Source organism: Zosterops lateralis (genome assembly GCF_965231275.1).
Source record: "Zosterops lateralis genome assembly, contig: HAP1_HAP1_SCAFFOLD_51, whole genome shotgun sequence".
Classification (NCBI taxonomy): Eukaryota; Metazoa; Chordata; class Aves; order Passeriformes; family Zosteropidae; genus Zosterops; species Zosterops lateralis.
The window spans coordinates 298,586-310,872 of NW_028154613.1; the positions used below are offsets into that span (position 1 = coordinate 298,586).

Genomic DNA, 12,287 nt, shown 5'->3' on the forward strand with positions numbered 1-12,287 from the left:
GTCCCTGGGAGGTGATGGGTTGTCCTAGTTCACTCTGAGTTCCTGCCAAGGCCTGGATGACAGCCTCAGAAGAGAATAAATCCCAAAGAAAAAGAATTGTTGGCCTCTTTTTGTACATGATTGATTTGATAGTTTGGAGCACAGAAACATATTCCTTTGTGTATTACTAGCAGAAAATTAATAACTCCTTTCTTTTGCCACAAGAGCATTAGGTGCTTGCCTCATGGATTCTGCCCCCTTTCTTAGCTTAATTAGCAAGAATGAGTTTAGATGAGAAGCACTTTGGATCCTAAACCTTTGCTGATGATTAATGCTTTTGGGACATTTCAGCATTTCAGTTTTAGACTCTCCTCCAAAATAAATGAGATGTGTTCACCCTTCTCCAAAACATCTCTGATTCTGTGACATGCAGTGACACGCTACTTATCTATCAGAGCTGCTGATCTTAACAGTTGTGTATGTCTTGCCTTGTAGTACCCTGACACAGGTAAATAAATATCCACTGAACACATTAAACAGCTTTCTTCTTGTATTTATCTAAAGCTTTTGTGGTCTGTTCTTGTTGTTCCCTGACACAGGAGTTAATCGATGTGCCAAGCAAAGCTGCTTTGACATCTCACTGCTGAAATGTAAAGCTACAAAGTACTTAGGAGTTGATCCTACTTTCCTGGTTTAAGGAAGGCTACTGCATGCCTTAAGTCAAAATGTCTATAGGAGAACAATTCTTGCCTTAAAGGAACTGAAATCATGCATAGATGATTTCATCTAAATGAAAACTAAACTACATAGATGTAGTTACAGAAAGATACTGACACAAAATGGGTATTTTGGATACCATTCAGTAAAAAAGTTAATTTGGCCAAAATCTACTTCAATTTTTTTTTTTAATAAAGGTTTCTATGTACTTGGAGATGTAAGTTTGAACAGATAGGTTTTAAGCAAGTGTGAGAATGAAGCTTGGTACCTACCCTGTCTCTCAGATGTGTTTTGAATCTGATGAGTTTACGAGGTCAAAGAGTTTTTACATAGTCAGCCCTGCAAAGCCTGCCAGAGAGCTGTCAAATTAGGAGGGTTTTGTTGTTTTGTTTTATTTTTTTTTTTTAATCTTCATTAATTAAGTTCCCACAGGAGCAAAGGTTTCCATTTTTCAGCACCAACAATTGTATCCTATTCTTTTTAAGCCATTTAAACTATACTGAAAACTGTGAAGTGGCTTGAAGGTTTTTGACTGGCTTCCTGATTAAAAATAACACTGATTCTCATCCCAAGTGCACTTGCAGTGGAAAAATAATTTGCTGTGAGCACGTTAGTTTATGGGTCTTGCCCATAGTAGGGATTTTTTAAGACGAAGATGCCTAGTCACTGCAAATAAAACTGAAAAGATACATAGTTAATGTGCTGCTGAAAAAAAGATAGATGCCCTTAAATTTTGTATTTGCAATATATACAAAATTAACTTTTGGAGACGTGAACTCATTAGAGGGAAGGTAAAAGATCTAATTATAGATGGGTTTTTTTACATCAGTATTGGGATGATAGCAACTCTAAAAAACAAAAATAATTTATTTTAATTTTTAAAATATGCATAATTGATTTCAAATATAATCAAAGAATTACTAGGTTGGAAGAGAACTTCAATATCAACAAGTCCAACCCATGCTCTCACACCTCAACTAAACCATGGCACTGAGTGCAAATATAGCCTAGATGCAAATTTACTGACACAGAAGACACCATTCTTGTTTTCATGTGCAAAAGAAGAATTGCTCTTTAAATATAATTAAAATCCTCAGAGAAACTTGTTCACATATTTAGCGATTTTCAGGTCTTGCTAAAGTGATGCCGATTATTTTTCAGATTCTGCAGCCTTCCAGCTTTGGATTTTTGCATGTTCACATAGATATCTCATGACCACTGAGACTGAAATTTAAAATTAACAGGATGGTGGGGTTTTTTCGCAATTGTGATGACCACAGTACACAGGATATGCAGAGTATCAAGCAACTATAATGTCCTTCTATCCTCCACCTCTTTAAATATTTGTTAACACTGTCTTCCTGCACATGCTGAATATTCCGTAAATAAAACCACATTAAATAATTAGAGTATAATGTGTGGAGAGGAAGATGGGGGCAGAGAGAGAGGCAGAAATCTTAAGGAGTAAGCTGGAGGGAAGAAATGAGAGGATTTCTAATGACTGCAGGTGGACAGCTGGTCCCCGGCCTGAGCTGATGCCACCTCTCTCAGCAGGACATGGAGAAATTGCTGGTGGTGACAGATGACAGGGGGAGAAACTAGGTTTCACAGGGAGCTGAGGAGAAGGTGTGTGAGCAAGGGGCAGACATGACAGCTGAAGGTTGTGCTAGGGACTTTTGGGCACATTGTACCTCCCAAGACCTGGGGATCTACTTTGGTAATGCCCTCCAAGGCTGAGGATGTCACCAATTGCAAAGTTGAAGTGGGATGCAGCAAAACTGGGAGCAGTGAGGAAAAACTGATTTGGGGCAGACTGTTTATCTAAGTGGAGATAGGGGGAGGTGGGAAAAGGGATGTGAGAGGGAAATGAAAAAGGCAATCAAGAAAGCAAGAAGGAATGGATAAGAGAGTGGAAGATAAGGTATAGAAACAATGTTATCTGGAGGTAGTTGCAGAGCAGCCCAGCACCTGGCCACAGGCTCACAGCACCATTCAGGAGGTCTCAGCCCAACCTCCTGCTCACAGCCCCGAGGTCAGACTTAGCTGCTGCTGGCTTTGCCCAATTGAATCTTGAAAAACTGGGGATCATCAATACCAGGATGCCTAAACTATGATTGGTGGTCCCACACACACCAAATTTCATCTGTGCATCCACAGCCCAGATGGCTAGAGGCAGTGGGGGGCATCCCCCCTCCAAGAAGCTGGAGACATTGGGCATGGACCTCCCTTACCAAAGCTGCACATTATGGCAATGTAACCCTCCAAAACTGTGTTTGGCATGTCCCCAATGACAGTTTGAAAGTATATTATTCTTTCTGCCCCACCTTGTCCTCATATCTTAGGTCATCTGATGGACAAAGACACAGGGCAGGGTTTGTCAGAGGTGAGTGACTGTACAAGTCAGGATCAACCAGAAATTTGCCACTGTTCACCTCACTTTAGCATTTTGCATCAAGCGTTTCCTGCAAAATTAAGGATAACATATAAGGAAGTGGTTTTAATCAAGATACAAGCCATTTGTGCAAGCCAGGTTGCCTATCCAGTGTTTCAATTTTAATAAATTGTGACCAATTCATGACTTAACTCATTAAAAAATTTGGTATCTAATCACATAATCAGTCAGTTCTCTGCATTTGTCAAGTTAACCAGGATTAGAGAGGCCCCATTTCCTTAAGTTTCATTTTTGATTGACTATTTACATGAAAAACTCTGTGATGCCAATGCCACCACCTCATCCTCAGGCAGCAAACTGTGATTTAACCACAAGAAAGATAATTTGTGCAGCCATAAGGCAGTACAAGACCTAAAGAAGTCAGTGAGTCTAGGTCCTGCATCAAGGCCAGGGAGAACTACAGGTAAAAATAAACTTCCCAACCTTTGGCTGTTTTAGCTCCACAACCACCCATGCAGGCTCTTCCATAGCTTCATATCCTTGGGAGGTTACTGCAGCACTGTTGGACCTGCAGTCCCCAAAAGTCCTCTGATCCTTTCCCTGTCCAGTGACAGTACTCAGTGACTCTTGCCCAACTGTACCATCTTTCTTTTATCACTGTGATGAAAGTCATCCCTATCTCAAAATTCTCAACTTTTTTTAATTCTAACCTTGTTCCCCTCTGCTCACATCTTCTTGTGGCCAAGAAAATCCATGTAAGAGACACCTCGAGCTAGGTGTAAATTACCTGCTCTCTAATCTGGTGTGAGACACCAGTGAAGGTGTGGCTGGGTTCTCTCCATGTCAGCCTCCCACAGGCATTCTGTGTCCACACAGACTTTACTGGTGTTCTGATGCCCTTCGGGGCATTTTTAATTAGTTTTCCTTTGTAAATATCTAGTTATTTTTACAAATAATGTCAAACTTAGTATCTCCAAAACCCTTTTCCCACTGTCAAATTCATTTGGCTATGGGCAATAATTTTATAATTTTTCAGGAGGAATAATACAGACTTCTGATGCCGAAAGTGACAGCTCTTTAGAAAATAATAAAAGGTTGGTTAAAGCATTTTGTGCCCATGTTAGTTAAATAATTTCTTCATTGGCTTAGCAAAAATAGAGGAATTCATTCCTATTTCTGCTATAATTTTCAAGCCCTGTCATTGAAATGATAACTGTTAAAGTAGTGTCTCAGGCTCAGAGAAGATAAGGTATTTTCCAAGTACTAAGAGAAAACAACTGATGAAAGAGTTACTTGTTCCAACCAAAAAATACACTGATATTCAATTTAAGAGGTAGCCATTTTCTATGCAGAATACCAAACTAAATGTAGAGGCACTTTTAGTGCAAAATTTTGTTTCTAATTGTTTTGGCTGGTTTTTTGTTTGGGTGGTTTTGGGGTTTTTTTGGGTTTTTTTTTTTTGCTTCATTTGTTGGTTTGGTTGGTTGCTGGGGTTTTTTCTTTCATAGTAGAGAGTGCTGTTATTTTCACTTTGACTTCATAGTGTTCCAGACAGCAATAAACTTCTGATTGCCTTTTCTTCCTCTCCAAAAGTGTCTGTTCAAAAGAAGGAAGAAACAACTACTTGTACTATGCCAGCACTCAAAATATGTAGAATAATCTGTAGTTGACATATTTCATCACTAGAGGGAAATCATTACAGTGCTCTTCTAAGTAATTCTGGTAGGCACACTGTTCTCTAGAGCTGCAAAATGTGCAACAGGTTTCAGTTGGGATGCAAAAGTCAGCACCTGCCCCAGACCCTGCTCCAGCCCTCACATCCCTGAGGGTGATCAACATTCCTATGAGAAAGACAGAAATAAAAGAGAAATGCTATCAAGGGACCAACCTTATTATTCAGTACTGTCTCTTTGGGATTTTATAGTACATTTTTCCTTTGACTTCATTTGGTAGAAGTCAAAGTGAGTCAGTGAGAGAATTTCTAGTGTAAATACTTAATTTCAAGATAATTTTGATTTCTCTCTCCAGAAACACCATTTACACTGTTTTTACAGTGACATTCTGAAGTGAAGCACTACAGAAATAGGTATTGCATGTTCCTGGCATTAATTAGGTATTTAGTGAAATATTCATTTTTAATGGAAAAGTTGCCACAATTTAATTCTTACTCTTTTTTTTTTTTCTTTTTAAAATAGTTCTGTGTTCCTTACCCTACAAATATTTACTCTAAATATGAAAGTATTTCAAACCCTGAACTTGATGCTATGAATGAAAGAAATAATAAAGAGATTTCTGAGTGATTTCTTGATAGAAAAATCCTTACTTTTCCATCCATGCTTTCAGGGTTTTTGTTTTGCTTTGCTTTCCTCTCCCTTGCAGCACGACACACCAGTAACTACTTTGCTGCTCTGGAAATCTTCTCACAGATGCTGAAAGATGGAATAAATCTTTGGATTGACACAGGGTTACATTGACTTATACTGGGATCACCCTAAGCTATGATCAGGCTTCTATATAATTTCTCAATTATATTGTTCCTGTAATCCACTGCAAAGTGATTTTCATCTTCTTACACAACTTTTTTTGAATGCAGTTGAGCCTTAGATTACAAAATTTTCAGGCTTCACAGATAACTGCCTGAACCTGAGCCCCATTAAACCCTCAGAGATCAGACTGAAGAAACACTTGGTATAATCCTAGCTTTGAACAGTTGTCAAAATCCATCCAACTTTCAAAGTTTCTTATTCTGTTCCAAAAACTGGAGTAGCTCTCTGTTTGCATGTTGAAAAACCAACGCACAGTAATACATCTTGTGTTCTATGAGGCTTTTTCTCCTAATGGTGTTCCATCTCCTACGAACAAATACTTCAGCAGACATATTACAGCCATTTTAAAAGGACTTAGATGGGGTTTAGGTTCTCTTCCTAGATAAGACCAACTAGAAGAGAGAAGAACAAGCTGAAGGAGAGCAGGAATAGAGGGAGGAAAATTTAAAAAAAAAAACAACCTAGGGAGATTGCAATCAGGTTACCAGCAATGGCTGATCAAGTCACACTGATGGAGAGACCAACACCCTGCCTCCACACTGTCTTAGGCCACCACCTCTGCCTTTTTGCTGCAGGTAACTTTTTTCTGTGCAGGCAGGCAGGACTTCTAAATTTACCTGTTTTGGAGTGAGAAATACAAAAAACCCAATAACTCAAGACTGTATAGTTTTTTTCCTGCAAGAAAAAAGTATCTTGGGAGAAAAAAAAACAAAACTTGCAGAAATCTTCAAATAGTGGCCCCTTACTCACATGGGTCGACTGCTCAGTAGCTGATTTAATTGCTTTTAATGCTTTAGAATTTAATTCAGAATTTAGAATTTAAATTCTTGCTTTAGAATAGCAAGATAAATAATTTTCTCTACACACTGATTTAGCCAAAGTGCCTTATGACAAATTTCATGGTGATGCTTTTGGTGTGAAACTTATATCCTTAGCCTGGAGCCAAGGAGTAACTTCTTTCAGTAATTGTTTGCATACACATGTATACACATACACAAACTCCTAGAAGAACCCCAGTCAGAAGGATCCTCCTGATCTCATCTAGTCTGATCCCTGCTCAAAGCAGGGCCAACCTTGAATTTAGAGTCAATGTTAAAATTAGATCGGATCGCTCAGGGTCATGTCTCGTCAAGTTCTGATTATCTCCAAGGATGGAGATACATGCTCTTTCCACAATAAACAAGTGGCTTAGATCTAGAGCACAGACAGCTCAAGGACTTAACCTTTTGGAGTTTATCTGCAAAATAAATTAAGGACACTAGTGGAAGGGATCATGTAAAAGCATAGACACTTCATCCCATTCACTAGACCCAGACCTGGGCTTCAATTATAATTTACTGCTCTGATGATTAATTTTGCTTTTGCAATTCCACTGTTTGACTCTCACCCTAATATCACAAAAATCCTAGGCCTTTTTCCCCTTAGAAGAAAAAGTTAATTACATTATATGCAGGCATGCAATTTAAGAGTTTAAATTGTATCCAGATCTTTCCTTTTAGGTTCTCTCTCACCCATGGACACTAAAACACTTCTTTTACTCATTAATAGATTCTGGCAATCAAACGGTACAAAGTTTTATTGGCAGGACTGAACTCTTTTGCACTTTATCAATGATGAACCTTTTCAATGAGCTATAAAAGTAATTAGTTAGGCTTTTTAATAAATTACCTGGGGAAAAAAAAAATCTTTTTCACCACCTTAGAGTTGTCAGTAGGCAAAATAATAAAATCATTTGGTGAAAATATAGGTTTATTTCGAGGTAATTTTGAAAATGTGGCATTTGATCAGTTCTATATTTATTTTGGAAAGCTATGAAAAATATTGATATTTTACATTATAAAATGTAATCACTTAAAATATATATATTTTGAGAAAAAACTAGCACAGACAATGTTTTAAACATACAAAATATTGAATAGCTATGTTAAGTTTTCAGATAGGTAGGACCCAAGTGAAATACAGGATGACACTGGAAAACAAAGGCTGCTGTAACTTATGTCAAAATAATTTCAGATGTCCTTCATCCTGCTAAAGGTCTCTCTGTTCACCAGTGGAGATTGCCGAGCCCATGGAGACATTGCCCTGTCTCCATTCTTCATCCATCACAGTCATGGCCGTGGCAAAACTCTCACCTATGAAGATGGGCTTGTACTAACGTGCTGATTTGTAAACTGGGTTCTATACCACCCTGGCACAAAGCTGACACCTCCAGCAGAATGGGGCTAAATTCACCAGTCCCTGTCTTTCAGAGCTATTAGGATCAGCAGTGTGCTTTAGAGAATTTTTCCCCAAACGAGGAAAAAACCCATCTCATCTCTTAGAAGAAAAGTTTAGCCCCCCCACTATAGCACACTGTTGCTTCGCGTATCTGTCTCTCAGGTCAGCTCAGCGTCGGCTGGGCCACCCTGCTAGCTCTGATACGCCCAACAGTACCTTTGCGTGGGTCTTTGGCTCCGCAGTCCTTTTACCTTGGCTGTCTCGGCCGTGGTTCGAAAGAGGGGACACTCCAGGCTCAGGGAGAAAGGTTTTATTCAGGTAACTCAGGGGCAGCCCCTGGTTCCAGGCCTGTGCCTCTGGGGAGTGACCCCCGGCCTTGGTTACAGGGGGTTTTTGTTCTCCCAGAATCTCAGGGGTGGATACAAGTTACAAGACCAATGAAACAAAGCCAGGTGGGTAAGGTCAAAATGCAATACACAACATTAACAAATCAGGTGAATTTGGGATGGAGTCCTGGGAGACCACCAATCACTGTCAGACACCTCTCCTGAAGGTTTTGGGTTCTGGGGGATGATGGACACGTGGGGGAGAATACAATGTGATGGGGGAAAATACAATAGGATGACCGAAACCCTGGGCAGAGGATTAGGTTGCCTTAGTAACTCTTATCAACTTCTGATAAGAACCCTCCAAGACAAGAACTTTGCCTGGCTAGGGTTAAAGTCCAAATCACATCAAACCTACAACTAAAAAACCTATGAGACAATTTCAGCACCCCCACAGCACACTGAGCCTCAGCCTGCCTGTGCTCTCGGAAGATAGGAAGAGTCATTCATTCCTCTCAGGTCATGCCCTCAGAGACTTTACACAGAAGAACATTTTATGGTTCCTCTAATCAAGGTGTCAACCTGCTCAACCTGATTAACTCCTGGGAATTCTCTGGTTACACGTATAGATGCTACTGCAGTCATTCAGAAAAGTCAGATGGGAAAGGTGTTTTGTGGGTACTTAGAGGCAATACCTAGGCGTGGTTTTTAGGACCTTTAGCATTTGTCCTGTGCTTAGTCTCCAGCTTCCTACAGCTAAAACCACAAATGCAGAATCAGTCATAATCTTACCAAAAATATCCCCCACTTAGAAATTGGGTTGATCAAGAAATGAAATGGGATAAAGTTAAGAATACCAGTTGCTGAAACAATAGCCAAGATTGTTATGAAATGAATGAATTTTTCCCCCTTGCCCAACCATATTAAAATACACTGTCTGAAAAAAAATTGGTCATCAAACCCAGAAAGGATCCCATGCTTCTTTACAAAATTGACATGGCAAGGGGATCCTGGCACGTGATCCATGTCAAACTTAGGCCAAAACAGAGAGAAAAGAGCCTTATCTGGTATTGCCAGAGAAAAATTCATCTTGCTACCTCTGACAGAGGTCAGCATTTTTCAAAACAGTTCCAGCCCTCCCTGCCTCTCTTTGAGGACACATGATTTGGCAGCTCCTGACATAGGAGAGCCAGAAATGTTGAGGCCTTAAGCATGGACCTGAGGCTATGCAGAAGATCTGGCTTCCGGCGGGACTTCCACCACTGTGCCCCAGTGCCAAGGACAGAGCCATAACTTGAGGGTGTTGAGAAGGCACCAGGCTGGCACCCACAGGGGTCTCTGGATAAGCCTGGACTCGCTTTCTTGTGAGGGCTCCCACACCAACCATCCCATGGGAGATGGTTTGCTGGGTCAGAGGCTCATCCCAAGAGTGTGCTGGAGGTCCAGGAAGAACCTGAGAACACTTGCATGTGGGGCCATGGACTTAAGCTGGGTATCAGACCCTGCAAAGCCCAGTACAGGAAGGTGACTGAGCTGGCCAGGGTTTGCTGGGCTGAACTGTGGGCTACTCCCTGTAGTTTGCATCACAACATTTCAGCACTTAAGGCTACACAGGATGCCTAGACCAGGATTAGGTTTGGGATAGTTTTTCAGGACAGCATGGGTACCCAGGTTTAAAAAAACGGGTTATCCTTGCAGGCTGCAGCCCCTTTAAGCCAGCACAGCTCCTGCAGGTAACAGGACACAAGGCTTTGCTTTGGCTCTGTAGAGCTTTGATATGGAAGTTTTGCTTTGCCCGAATTTGCCTAGACCTGAACAAAGCTTTCCTTTTACTTGGTTTGATCTGTTGGTTCTAATGACCAAGTAGCTACACTGAACCTGCATTGCTTACCTTCCAAAGGTACAACCATGGCTTTTATACAGAGAGTAGCAACATGCAGCTCTTGTGTGGGGTGTGAAACTTTTGCAATCTTATCAGAATGATGCAATGCAGGCCTGGTATGAGAGAAAAGGCTGCAAAGGTGGGCTCCTAAAAGGTGCCGTAGAGGAGTACAGGCACAGCATGTTGGAGACAGGGCATGGGTTGGTGCTGAGTGCCGCAGGGCTATAATCAGCATGCCAGTGGTGAGAAAAAGAAGTGCTGGCCTGGAAGCTGAGAAAAACCCATTTTGGGAATAATAATAATTAAAAAAAAAAAAAAAAAAAAAAAAAAAAAAAAAAAAAAAAAAGCTGTTGCCTGGCCATACCCATTCCCATTCCCCCCTGCTGAAACCATTGGCCCAGAGGAACAGTGGAACAGCGAGTGGGACACCAGAGGAAAGGTGAAGAGCCTACAACATGTGCACATAACAGTTTTGACTGTATTATTACTACTGAGGCTTTCCATTAATAATTTTGAAAAACAAACAAATGAAGCTGCAGAATAACAGCTTTTTAATTGGTCTGATAAGACTTCAGTTACACTAATGCTAAGAGTCAGAGTTTGGCTTAAGGTTGGATTCATAGCTCAAGTTTGGAAGGTTTTTCCAGAAGACCTTGGGCTGCAAAAGGGCTGTCAGGTGTTGATGAGTTAAACCCATATCATTCACTGTAATCCATCCCTTCACATCCGTAGCTACGTTTTTGCATGTATCCCCAACTCTAACAAAAGCACTGACCCCTGTTCAGTGACCCTGTGCAGAGGCAAACCTCAGTGATCCTTGCAGGCATCAGCTGACAACTTAACCCACTACCACCTTTTTTAACTTACCAGTTCCCTCGGTATATCCCAAATTCCAGCTATGGCCAGGCTGTGGGTAAGGATGATGGCTCAGGATTGCAAGCACCTGTGAGCAGCAGTAGGCTGGAGCTGAGTCTAGCTGGTACCACCAGCACCCCCACAGCTTCCCAGCTGCTCTGCTGCTTCTGCCTAAATCTGGAGGCTTGGAGCTTATAAAGACTGATGCTGGGCCAACAGGCAGGGAAATGGAGAGAGGCTTCTCATGGAGACTCCAAAACTGTTCACTGTCCCCAAAGCAGTCTCAGTTTTCCTTTGGGCTTCCTGCTCTCTGGTGTCTCTGAACTTGGCTTAGGTCTGAGGGAATACATAATTCTGGACATTCTTCCTTCCAATTTGGACACTGGACCATGACAATGGCTCTTAGGCAACAGAAATAGTTAATTAAGCAGGGAACCTCTGAATGGAGTTGTCATGCAACAGGGTCAATTTAACTCTTTTGCCTTGGACTCTGTCCCGAGCCTGTTGCCTTCACATAGTCCAGACGGACACAAAGTTCAAGTAAACAAAAGATTATTGGTCTGCTTGGGCAACTGGGAAGGACAGGAAAGATAAATTAAACTGCCTGGATAACCATAAAAAGATTGATTGTTGCCTCTAGTGCAGGGCAGGGATAGAGAAAGTATAAGAGATTTATAAGAGGTTATCCAAGTTTTGTGGCGACAAAAAATAGAAAAAAAAAGAACAAAGCCTTTTCCACTTGTATTTATATGAAAATTATTCAACACATAGACACTAAGTTAAAAAACTTACTGAACATGTAGAAGGGAAAAGTTTCTTATGATTTCTTCTCTTTTAAAAAAGAAATCAAAACCAAATGTAAAGACCATGATCTTACTTAAGATCAATCATCTCATATTCTTTTCTGTTTATACCATTCAGGTTTAAAAATAATTTTCTAAGAATAAAAACTATTTTTGACCTATCATTACACTGGGGAAAAAAAGATCTTAAGGGTTTTTTTCCAATTTTTTTATCATTAAATGTTTTAGTAACTTTTTACAGAAGACAACACTACTCTAATTCAAAATGTTAGCTTCATTATGTCTCTGCAGTTAAGCCCACAGCCTGACATAACTATATGCCTCATCCCCGCAGAAAACCTTTTTGACAGTTAATCAACTTAACAAGACTCCTGCAAGGATCCCAGCATATGGTCCCTTAGCACAACTCTGTGATGCCTTACTTCTAAGGTCACTGAATTTCTCCTCATTAACATCCACTTGCGTGACACAGCTGATCCTGGCACAGCTTCAAAAGAACCCCTCAAAGCCCTCAGGGAAGTGTTTGCTCTCAGAGCTTAGCAGCCTTCAGAGGTGCCTGTGAAAGGAGCC

General features: G+C 40.7%; 1 protein-coding gene across 1 annotated transcript in view; it reads right to left on the reverse strand.

Annotated features, from left to right (window-relative positions):
• LOC310923397 (uncharacterized protein) overlaps positions 1 to 12,287 on the reverse strand; it is a gene marked incomplete at its 3' end in the record, with an annotated part of 245,064 nt that overhangs the window by 205,630 nt on the left and 27,147 nt on the right. The window lies entirely within an intron of this gene.